The 8170-nt window shown below is 44.9% G+C and overlaps 1 long non-coding RNA gene across 1 annotated transcript; it reads left to right on the top strand.

Annotated features, from left to right (window-relative positions):
* Positions 1 to 4924: 4924 nt before the first annotated feature.
* On the top strand, positions 4925 to 7358 carry LOC105466966 (uncharacterized). Its single transcript, XR_978560.2, has 3 exons — positions 4925 to 5081; positions 5374 to 5452; positions 7220 to 7358. It is a non-coding gene; the product is annotated as an uncharacterized lncRNA (long non-coding RNA).
* Positions 7359 to 8170: the final 812 nt, after the last annotated feature.

Consider the following 8170-nt stretch of genomic DNA (forward strand, 5'->3'; position numbering starts at 1 on the left):
GGTGGAATTAACTCAAGCATCCATCAACAGATGAATGGAAAATCAAAATGTGGTAGGAAGAGGCATAACTACAGTGATGATAAAAAGCTCAGTGAGGCCAGATGCGGTGGCTCACCCTGTAATCCCAGCACTTTGGGAAGCTGAGGCGGGCAGATCACTTGAACTCAGGAGTTCAAGACCAGCCTGGGCAACATGGCAAAACTCCATCTCTACAGAAAAAATAAAATTAAAAAAAAAGCTGGGCACAGTGGCATGTGACTGTAATCCCAGCATTTTGAGAGCCCAGGGCAGCAGGATTGCTTGAGCCCAGGAGTTTGAGACTAACCTGAGCAACATAGTGAGACCCCATCTCTACAAAAAAATTTAAAAATTCACCTGGCATGTTGGCCCATGCCTGTAGTCCCAGTTACTCAGGAGGCTGAGGTGGGAGGATTGCTTAAGCCTGGGCAGTGGAGGCTGCAGTGAGCGGTGATCACACCACTGCAGTCCAGCCTGGGCAAGAAAGCAAGACCCTGTCTCAAAAATAATTAAATAAATAAAAAAAAAAAAAGTTTAATGATTGCCAAGGGGTTCAGAAAGTAGAATAGGTCCTAAATTATAGTGTCATATAGAATAGTTTCACTGTCCTAAAAAAATCCCCTATTTTTTTTTTTTTTTTTTTTTTTTGAGACGGAGTCTTGCTCTGCCGCCCAGGCTGGACTGCAGTGGCCGGATCTCAGCTCACTGCAAGCTCCGCCTCCCGGGTTTACGCCATTCTCCTGCCTCAGCCTCCCGAGTAGCTGGGACTACAGGCGCCCGCCACCTCACCCGGCTAGTTTTTTGTATTTTTTTTTAGTAGAGACAAGGTTTCACCATGTTAGCCAGGATGGTCTCGATCTCCCGACCTCGTGATCTGCCCGTCTCGGCCTCCCAAAGTGCTGGGATTACAGGCTTGAGCCACCGCGCCCGGCCAAAATCCCCTATTTTTGGGAGGATTTTTGACACTATGCATGTGTCAAAACCCATAGAATTTTACAGCACAGAGCATACAAATTTTTAAAACATCATTTAGGAGAAGGATCCCAGGACAGAATATAGAATGTGGCAAAACAATATAACTGCATTAAAATGTATTAAACAACCTCACTGAAAGTTATAGAGGGGGAAAGATGCTGACAAGTAACTTTGAAAATTAGTGGAGCCTGTCAGATGAAAGGCAAAAGAAACTGTACATAAGCACTGTGCTCTACTTGATAAAGTTGTTTCACATGGGACTGAGGGTTACAATCCTGGTACTGCTATACATGCATACTGAAATCAAATAATTAAGTAAATGGATGGCAGATAGTAGGGGAAAATGTGGTATATACATACAATGGAATATCATTCAGCCTTGAAAAAGAAGGAAATCTTTCACATGCTACAACATGGATGAAGCTTGAGGACATTATGTTAAGTCAAAAAATGGTTTAATGGCTATAAAGTTTCAGTTTTTCAAGATGAAAAAGTTCTGGAGATTGGTCACACAACAATGTGAATATATTTAATACTATCAAACTATAGACTTAGAAATGGTTAAGATGGTAAACTTCATGGGGTGTGTGTGTGTGTGTGTGTGTGTGTGTGTGTGTGTGTGTGTGTTTACCAAATTAAAAAGAAAAAGAAAGGCCAGGTGTGGTGGCTCACACCTGTAATCCCAGCACTTTGGGAGGCCAAGACAGGCAGATCATGCAGTCAAGAGATTGAGACCATCTTGGCCAACACGGTGAAACCCATCTCTACTAAAAATACAAAAATCAGCTGGGCATGGTGGTGCACACCTGTAGTCCTAGCTACTTGGGAGGCTGAGGCAGGAGAATTGCTTGAACCTGGAAGGCGGAGCTTGCAGTGAGCCGAGATTGTGCCACTGCACTCCAGCCTGGTAACAGAGCAAGACTGTCTCGGAAAAAAAAAAAAAAAAAGAAAGAAAGAAAAAGAAAAAAGAAATTCTTCCTTTGCCTTCTAGGCTTCTCCCCTCTCCTCTGCCCTCTAAGGAGCCAGTTTTTGGTGGTTTCAAATCTGGGCTTTTGCGATGAGAGAGAAGGGAGAAACAACTGAGAAGCCAAAAGGACTGAGAGAAATTTACTACAAGGAAGAGGAGAACAGAGCTAAATTGAAAGGAAAGCAAAGTAGAAACCCACTTTGGTTGGTCATGTGGGTGTGCTGTTGGGACAAAGAGATTTTTTAGTTAGAATTAAGAATGAGTGGTTGGCTGGGCACAATGGCTCATGCCTGTAATCCCAGCACTTTGGGAGGCTGAGGCAGGCAGATCATTTGAGGCCAGGAGTTTGAGACCAGCCTGGTCAACATGGCAAAACCCCATCTCTACTAAAAATACAAAAATTAGCTGGGTGTGGTGGCATGTGCCTGTAGTCCCAGCTGTTTGAGAGGCTGAGGCAGGAGAATCGCTTGAACCTGGGAGGTGGAGGTTGCAGTGAGCTGAGATAGTGCCACTGCACTCCAGCCTGGGCGACAAAGCGAGACTCTGTCTCAAAAAAAAAAAAAAAAAAAAAAAGTGGTGGAGAAAGTTTTCCTGGTTAGCAGTAAAATAAATTAATGAAGGAGAATTTTAAGAGGTGCTCTGAGTTCTGATTTGGATCATCTTTGATTTTCTTCTAGAGACACTAATAAAAATGTTAATTTTCAGTTGCTGGATTGTTTCTCTGAATATCTCTGATGAGAGAATAATAATAATATTAGGTTACACAGTATGAAATTGCTGATATTTTATAGTTTTTGACCCAGAAAAGTCACAATTTCAAATGGTTTAATAACTGGTATTTATTGACCACCCGCCATGTGTCAGGTGCGGTTCCAAACGCTCTACATGTGTCAATTCATTTCATCCTCACAGCTAGCCTATGAGTGGCCACTATGATTATCCCCATTTTACAACTGAGGGAGCTGAACTACAGAAAGGTTAAGAAAAGTATCCCAGCTAATTAGTGATTGATCCAGAATCTGAATCCAATGGGCTTTGGAGCCAGTGTTCTGAGCCACTTGGGGCTTTGGCTTTTATGTGCAAGGTACCACTGAGCTACAGGGAGTATGGGAAATGCAGGGAGTAGTGACATATGGCTATCATTATAGGAAGTAAGACAGGGCCTCTGAAAATGAAAAGGTGGAAAACAGCAAGTAGCAGAAAGAAAGGCTCAGCGAAAGCGTTGGCAGGGGATTCCACAAGCATGTGGAAGGGGGCATGATGTTGGAGTATAGGGGTGGGAAGTGGGGAGTCTCTGACGGGTCTGACATTGCACCTTCAGACACAAGGGAGTGGGTACAAAGGTTAAATCTCTTGTTCGCCACCCTCCCCATTTGTGGATTTTTTTTTTCTGAGCGTATTAGATACATTGCTGCATAACAAATCACTCGATTTAGCAGCTTAAAACCACAAGTGTTTATTATTTCACAGCTTCTGTGAGTCAAGAATTCAAGAATGACTTAGTTGAGTGGTTGTGGTTAAGGGTCTCTCATGAGATTTCAGTGAAGCTACTGGCCAGGGCTGCAGTCATTTGCAGTCTTGACTGGGACTGGAGGATCTGCTTCCAAGATGGCTTCCATGGCTTTTGGGAGAAAACTTGTTTCCTCACCACCTGGGCTTTTCCATAAGGCTGCTCCAGTGTGTCCCCCAAATGGCAGCTGACCTCACTGAGAAAGTGATCCCAGAGAGAAAACAAAGAAGAAGCTGCAATGGATGCTATGACCTAACCCTGGAAGACACACCCATCATTTCTGCACTATCCTGTTGGTTACACAGGTCACCCCATCCACTGTGGAATGAGACTACATAAGAGTGTGAATCACTAGGAGCCATCTTGGAGGCTGGCTATCACACCAAGTTACTAACATTCATAAAAATGTAATTCCTAGAGCCTGGAGGTCCACAAGGGTGTGGACTTGGCTTCGTTCATTGTTGTGTCCCTAAAACCTAAAATAGTGCTGGGCACATAGTAAAGGCTCAATAAATATTTTATAAATGAATGACAAAGAAGACCGTAGGGCAGGTGGCACTTTACTTGGCTTGGATGGAAGCATAAGATTTGCTAAGTTTTCAAGGTTTTTTTGTCGTTTTTCCTTCAAGACAAAATCATTCATTTCATACAAATATTAAGCAGAATGTATCCTACCCCACAGAACCCACTTTACAAAAACATGAGTCAATGAGACGATGCTTTAAAAACTTTTAGCACAGTGCCTAGGACAGAGTAAATGGTCAATTATTTTGATCAAAACTTTTTATTAAAATTTTTTTCTTTTTTTTGCCAAATAGGGGGCGCAGTTTGTTTGTTTGTTTGAGACAGTGTCTTGCTCTGTCACCCAGGCTGCAACGCAGTGGTGCAATCTCGGCTTACTGCAACCTTCACCTCCCGAGTTCAAGCGATTCTCATGCATCAGCCTCCTGAGTAGCTAGGATTACAGGCACGTGCCACCATGACCGGGTAACTTTTGTATTTTTAGTGGAGACAGGGTTTTACTATGTTGGCCAGGCTGGTCTCAAACTCCTGGGTTCAAGTGATCTGCCCGCCTCTGCCTCCCAAAGTGTTGGGATTACAGGTGTGACCCACCACTCCTGGCCAAATCAAATCTTAATAACAAGTTAGTGTGTGTCTATGGCAGATTGTATTTTTTAAACATGGCCATACTCATACATGTATCCCATCCAACATGCTTTTCTTATAATATTACTGAACTTCTTACACAGAAAGATGGGGGTCTATGTTTTCTCTTTTTAAATCTGGGTAGGGGCTTGTGATTTCTCCAACCCACAGAGCTCAGCAGAAGGGATGCTATATGACTTCTGAGACTAGGTCAGAAGAAGGATACAGGCTTAGCCCACCTTTGTCTCGATACACTTGCCATTGGAACCCACCACTATGTTGTGAGGAAGCCACGGCGACAAGGAGAGCCATGTGTGAGTATTCTATTGACAGTGAGCACCCGTTGCCAGACATGTGAGTCAATGAGCTTTCATATGATTCCAGCCCCAGACTCTGAGTCTTTCAGTTGACGGGCAAGACATCATCGCCACTGTATCCTGTCTGAATTTCCAGCCCACAGAAACTGTGAGAAATAGTCATTATTGTTGTTTTAAGTCACTAAGTTTTGGGGTAATCTGTTATGCAGCAATACATAACTAATAAAATATCCTTCCAGAATTTCCTCTAACTAGCTTCAGGGGAAAATGATATTTAATTATGTATTCACTCATTTACTCACTCAACCACGAAACCCAAAAGGGTATATTTGGCTTCAGACATGCTATTCTAGGGGGCTCAAATGATGTCATCAGAGTTCTGTGTCTTTCTTCTATTTGTTGTACCTTTCTGTAGCTCTAAGCTTTGCTCCATTTTACAGCTCAAGATTTCAGGAGAAGAGTATTTCCCCCCAGTAGCAGCATAAACCCCCAGGAAGACCTGAATCACCTGCTGTAACAGTGAGTCATGTTTTCAATTTCAAGTCACAGGCAATTCTCCTAAAAATGATTTAAAGATTAAGCCAAAAGGACATTTACCATTTACTTATAAGAAGCCCAGAGTAGGAGGTCCCAGCACTAGTCAGATAGCAAGGACATAAGTGTTTTCTCTCCTCCACTCTATCCTTATGCTTGGTGCCTCACAATTATAATGTGGCCTCCCCAGCTTCAGTCATCACAACTGCCTTCAAGGCAGGAAGGAAAGCGAAGGAACCAGAAACCGCCAGTTTGTTTCTCAAGCACAGCACTTTTCTCAGGAAGTAAAATATCTAACCAGAAGCCATCCTCCTCCCTCGTTGGGCAGAACGAAGTGACTTGGCCACGCCGTAGCTGTGGGAGAAGCTGTGAGGTCGTTGACTTTCCAGTTTCTCCAGTGGGAAGCAGCTAGGGAGAAGGAGGCTGTGAATGGCTGCTGGGTTAGTGTCTTCCATGCCTGCCTGGCCTTGAACTAATCATGGCCAGAGCCATGGAGTCTCTAACTGGTTCAATCCTAGGTCAAAGGGTAGGGCCAGCACCATGCAAACTATGAATTGAGCAGAATTTGGGGGGTAACAGCTGGGCAGGTTGTTTGCCCAAAGCAAGGGTGCATTAGAAGGTATAAAAATATCTGACCATACAAAAGTTGCAGAGTGTTCCATTGTGTGGATGAACTCACAATTCTTCTAATTTGCCAACTTTAGTTCCAAGACAAGAGGATGGGAGGATAAGTGCAGTTTAAACACAGGTGTGGAGTAGGAGGAGTACAGGGAGACAGGAGGTTAGGGCTAGAGAGCATTTCAGTATGGTTAGAGAGTGGGTTGCAAGGAGGGTTAGGAGGAAATAAGGGGTAAGTAATTACAGCTGGCTGTGAATGCCAAGCTATGCTAATATTTCATTTAAAAGTCACAACAGCCACAGGAGGGCAGTATTACTTAATTTCCACTCAATTCTCATGTTTCAGGTAAGAAAACTGAGACCTGGGGAAGTTGAGTCATTTGCTTGAATTACTCACTCAAGAACCAGAAATTAGCCAGACCAGAATTGAAAGGCAGGTCTTTCCGATTAGTCCCCAAGCTGACCCAAGAGCCTCCAGGCTTCACAGAGACCCTGTACTGGTTCCCTGCAGAAGGGGTAACTCAGGGGAAATGGGCTCAGTCACCAGAAGTCACCGTCTTCCTAGAAAGGTCTGGATGCAGATGCTGCACACCTGGCCCACGTTATCAGACGTGTTTGGAGATTGGAGTTGGAGCTTCACTGTGAAACATCTGCAGTCCTAATGTTGAGACATTTCTGGCTGGGCGCGGTGGGCTCACGCCCAGCACTTTGGGAGGCCAAGGCGGGCAGATCACCTGAGGTCAGGAGTTCGCGACTAGCCTGGCCAACATGGTGAAACCCTGTCTCTATTAAAAATACAAAAATTAGCTAGGCATGGTGGTGGGCACCTGTAATCCCAGCTACCCAGGAGGCTGAGGCAGACTTGCTTGAACCCGTGAGGTGGAGGTTGCAGTGAGCCGAGATCACACCACTCTACTCTAGCCTGGGCAACAGAGCCAGACTCCATCTCAAAAAAAAAAAAAAAAAAATTTCTGACTGAATTTAAAAATAAACAAAAACTACACAAACACCAAGCCATTCACAGGCTCTCAGGATTTGGAAAATAAAAAACAAACAAACAAAAATAACACTGAGGCAAAAAGCAAGTCCCCCATAGTGTAAAGGTATCAGCTCCAACATCTCTGGTCTCATCAGGGCCTCGCCAGATGAAGCCTACTCCTCGCAACCTGGTCCGGAGCTGCAGCTGGGCCCAAGGGCTGGGTGAGCGCCTGGGGCTGTCCACAGTGAGCAGATTCGGCAGAATTGCAGATCGTGGCCACCCGGCTGACTGAGGAAGGCCCTGTCACCTGTCATGAAGCCAGAATTCCTTTGGCCTTTTGCTGCGGGAGGAAAATTAGGTTGATTCAGGAGATCTCGCCACTGCTCCCTAGCACTGACCAAAGTCCGGGATGTCGGACTGTGAGGTCATATATCACAAGTCTCTGTACTCCTTTGAGCCCCAGTTTCCATATCAATAAAATGGCGGTAATCATATCTGACGATTGGGCAGGATTCTATGAAATAATGGGCACAAAGCTCTTGCAAAACCCTATGTAATGGAAGATGTTACTGATGACCAGCACTCAAGTCCTTCCTCCAGCCTCTGCATGGAAAGTTCCCAAGTGTCCCTAGAAGTCTCGAACACTCTAATGTTGAGTGGAAAGAATACGATGGATCTCTTGTTCTGATATAGAAGCGTCCCAAATTCAGTCATACCAGCTGGGAGGCAGTGCCCGCTAGCGGTAAAAAGCATGGATTTGGGATTTGGACAGATTCCCCTGAATTGAAGTCTTAGGCAAACCACTGGTGCCTCTGGCCAAGTTAACTTTTCTCTCCAAGCGTCAGTTTCTCCACTTGTTTTTTTTTTTTTTTTTGAGACAGAGTCTCGCTCTGCCGCCCAGGCTGGAGTGCAGTGGCCTGATCTTGACTCACTGCAAGCTCCACCTCCCGGGTTCACGCCATTCTCCTGCCTCAGCCTCCCGAGTAGCTGGGACTACAGGCGCCCGCCACCTCGCCCGGCTAGTTTTTTTGTATTTTTTAGTAGAGACGGGGTTTCACTGTGTCAGCCAGGATGGTCTCGATCTCCTGACCTTGTGATCCGCCCGT

The sequence above is a fragment of the Macaca nemestrina genome, chromosome 6, assembly GCF_043159975.1.
Source record: "Macaca nemestrina isolate mMacNem1 chromosome 6, mMacNem.hap1, whole genome shotgun sequence".
In the NCBI taxonomy this organism is placed as follows: Eukaryota; Metazoa; Chordata; class Mammalia; order Primates; family Cercopithecidae; genus Macaca; species Macaca nemestrina.